The sequence below is a fragment of the Hipposideros armiger genome, unplaced genomic scaffold (assembly GCF_001890085.2).
Source record: "Hipposideros armiger isolate ML-2016 unplaced genomic scaffold, ASM189008v1 scaffold_373, whole genome shotgun sequence".
NCBI classification, from domain to species: Eukaryota; Metazoa; Chordata; class Mammalia; order Chiroptera; family Hipposideridae; genus Hipposideros; species Hipposideros armiger.
This window is the reverse complement of record NW_017731723.1, coordinates 1376297-1380252: the sequence shown is the minus strand read 5'-3', so window position 1 is coordinate 1380252 and position 3956 is coordinate 1376297. Positions and strand designations below refer to the sequence as shown.

General features: G+C 52.4%; 1 long non-coding RNA gene across 4 annotated transcripts in view; it reads left to right on the top strand.

Annotated features, from left to right (window-relative positions):
* Positions 1-3956, top strand: part of LOC109393308 (uncharacterized) — a 46939-nt gene that overhangs the window by 36122 nt on the left and 6861 nt on the right. The gene's annotated exons all lie outside the window — the stretch shown is intronic.

The window sequence follows — 3956 nt, the reverse complement described above, 5'->3', positions numbered from 1 at the left end:
AGAGAGAGAGAGGGAGAGAGAGAGGGAGAGAGAGAGAGGAGAGGGAAGTCCTTCTTTAAAAACAAATATGGAGGAAATGATAGAGTTAGAAAGCCACCGTTTTGCAACCTTCCAGGTAATTCTTGATTAAGGCAGGGATCATGAACAGCTGCTAAAAACCACTGGGTGGGAAGTTGTTGGGGAACAGGGTATTTGTGCAGTTCCTCCAGGTTACTTACTAATTAAAAATGGGAAAATGTGCCATGATAATAGAGAGATGTGGTGGTCACAAGTTTATCCAATTGATCAAATTTAGCATCATTAATTAGCAGGAGGACAACCTGCCATCACAGGCTCCCTGATGTGAGGTGTCGTGAAGGTCATGACATCACCTCTGGAGTGTTCTTGCCAAAGTGTTTAATCTTTAACCCCAAGTCCTAGCTGAGAGGATTTACAGGGGACAGAGGAACAGGTTAAATGACAGCAAGAGAAAATAATCAGGCAAATCACAACGTTGGCTGTTCTAAAAGACTTAAGGTGTGGGCTCTTCAAAAGGTCAAAGCCAAGGCCATTTTAGCACAAAAGAGATGCAATATCCACATGTGATGTGGGAAACTTCCTAAGATCCTGCTGAAATCAAATCAACCAACCAACCAAACAAAAATCCATAAAAGATGTATTTGGGGCAATTGGGAAATGTGACTGTGGACTGGAGGTGGGGGTTCCACGGAATTATGGTGTGGGAATGGATGTGTCAGTATGTATAATAGGCTATCCTTCTGAGAAGACGTGAGCTGAGCAACTGAGGAGCGAAGTGTGGTGTAGTCTGTAACCTATCTGCAAACTATTCAGCAAAAACAGATGTTCATAAGAGTGGGAGAAAGCAAGTATGCAACAGATTAAAGTTGTGCAACAGAAACAGGCCTGGGGGAGGCCAGTGAGGTGCCTGAGGGGCGCCACTGAAGACACAGCAAGCTCAGGGCCCACCTGCGCCTGTAGACCTGGGGCGGGAGTGAGTGCCCCCTGCACTGCGGCCCCAAGCACCCCAGTCCTGGTTTTTTTTCCCGAATCTGGGTAGTGGGAAAATGGGTGCTCGTTACATTAGTCTTTCCATTTGTGTGTGTGTTTAAACATGATGAAACTATCCGAATTTCAATCGATGACTGAATAGAGTGTCTGTACAGTGGACGATGTGAGCCACGGAGAGGGCTGAATTCCTGGTGAATACCATACGTGAACGAAGCTCAGACACATTATATGCTAAGGGCAGGAAGCCAGACACAAAAGGCCACATGTTGTATGCTTCTTTTATATGGTATATTCAGAATAAGCAGGTCCATAGAGCCAGGAAGCAGTTTAGAGGGGACCAGGGGATCGGAGGAGGAGGCGGGAATGGGGAGTGATTATTTATGAGGTGACAAAAAGCTTTGAAAGTAGAGAAAGCTGGTGGTCGCACAGCATTGCGAAGGCACTGAACTGTACACTTCCAAACGGTTAATTGCATGTTATGTGGATTTCACCTCAAAAAAGTTGATCCCAACAAGAAGATAAGGAATAAAATGGTCAGAAGTCAGGAATAAAAAGGATGCATTTTCAAAAGTGATTAAAACTGTCCGTGTCTGCACACGCAGGAAAGCTGCCCTGGGGTGAGGCGGCAAAAGCAGTGATGAGCGTCAGGTGATGTGGGCTAGCGCCGGCTGTCAGATGACCTGGGTGCATTCACCTCCCGCCTTGAACCTGGGCTTCTCCACTATCAAACAGTCTCTAGGTTTACCCTGGCCCTGCTGCCGCTCCAAGCCTTTGCTCTCCCACCAGGTAACTTGACCACAGGTAGGCTGCAAGAAGCAGGCGTGGCTCGCCTCTCCCCTCCCAGCGAACCTGGGCCTTGGTGGTCAAGTTGCAGGGAAATGTTCTGTTCCGGGAACTCACGGGTCCCTTTCCTGACCTGACCCCATGGAGCAGGGTTTCTGTGGGAGACACAGTGGTGCCAAGTGTCCTACGGGTGATGTTGATTCAGTTGGGAGGTGTGGTTGACGAAACACCTGAAAACTCTGGCTGGGGCGGCACCTCCACCTGGTCCTTCCAGGGCCCCAGGGGCTGTGGTGTGTATGGCTCCAGCATAAAAGACAGAGCCGTGTGCATCTGTTTGGGTGCGTGGGATAAAAATGACGGAACCACCACCATTTGCTGAGCAGTTACTATGTGTTACACTGTGTTCAATGCTGTGCAAGTGTCCTCCCTAATGGCCCTCTGATGTGGCGCTGCTGTTGGGTCCAGGTCACCAAAAGGAGGAGGAAGGTCAGGCAGGTTAGGTTAGTCGCCCAGGGCACACGCACCCATCTGGTGAGTGGTGGGGCACCCTAAGTCCACCCTGGCAGTGAATGGGCAGGAAAGGATTGCTGTCTGTGGGACGCCCCCTGGACACCTTACCGGCTCAGCTCAGAATCCACATCTTCCCACTGAATACTGACAAATGACCCCACGCACGGGCATTCTGTGTAGAACCTCTCCACAGAGGAGGGAGCAGAGGCCCAGAGAAGTGACACTGCCCAATGCCGTACAGCCAGGAAGCGAGGGGTCAGGATTCAAGCTGACTCTGCCGCAGTCTCACGAAGGAACCTTTTCTTGCCCAAAGTGAGGGTCCCTGTAGGGGTCTGTATCTTGGGCCTTCCCTTTCATTTGCTTCTCTGAGGAGCTTTCCAGCCTCATGGGGTGAGAAGAACAGGAAAGGCCTGTGTCTGTCTAGAAAACTAAGCCGGGCTGAGAGGTGGCCTGTGCAGGCGGCTGAGCACAGGCCGCGTGCGCCGCGGATGTCAGGACTCCCAGCTGCCGCTGCCATCTCCTCCTCAGAGGAGCAGCAGCCTGGCTTTGAGGCTCCACGGGGTATGGAGAATGGAAATTTCCAGAAGGGAGAACATTCATGGCAGTTGGACTGCTCACAAGCCAGGAGCATAAATCGTTCTCTGAGGGACCCTGAGGAACAGCCACAGATATGGACAGAGGTCTCCGAAACCCTTACGTGTCTAGGGTGAGAAAGTGGCTGGAGCTCCCCCATTCTCTGGAGGCTCCCGCCAAACAGGGTTGGGCCAGGACTGGGGAGACAGGAAGTCAGAGCTCGGGGTTTTTGATTGTGTCTTGTGGGCGCCTGTGTTGGGCCCTGTCCTGTGAAGAGTCATGGGGCAGGGGCCTCTCCTGTGTGCTCAACAACAGACTCAGCTCTAGAAAATGCCCAGGCTTCCAGACACCCCTGGCTGCTCCGACTCACCAGGTGTGAACCACTGACTTCCTCCACTGCTCACACAGCAAAACCGGTTACGTCTGGTTGAAACCAGTTCCTGTCAGCCTCTGCCCACCTCCTCGCCCCTGCCCATCTGCTCTGGGCATAGCTGGCAGCTCTTCTGAGTGGCTGGGGCCTGTCTCTCTTCCTGGGGCTGGGCACTGATGTCACCCCAGGTTGTGGGAGGGGACCTGAGGGTGAGGATTCTTGTCCTGGGTAGGAGGATTTTATGTGGGGGTGGGAGGGAGGGAACACCCCAGTAGCCTGTGTGGGGAGTAGTTAATGGCGCAGACTGGCTGCTAATGAATTTTTCCTCCTTCCTTCTCTGAGCAGAGCAGGCTGGGGCTTGCCAAGAGGACACGTCTGTCATTCTCTGGTGGATTTCTAAGGGGAAAGCTGGGTTCCCAGGACACCCCTCTAAGCTTTGGGATCCAAACCGCTTCACAGGGATTAAGCCCTTACTTGGGATCCAAGGTATGAAAGTACGAGGGTAGAGAAGGTGAGGTCCTTGGCCAAGGCCTCTGACATGAGAGGTAATGCAAGAGGAGGCTTCCTGGCAGATGGGGGAACCCCACCTAGCCTGGGAGGAAGTGCAGGTCCTAGGTCTGAGCTAAATTGGAGGTGACAGGCTGTGAAGTACCTGCCCCACCAGGTCAGCCAGATCCAAGGGAGGAGCTCCCACCTGCCTGATCCCTCCTTC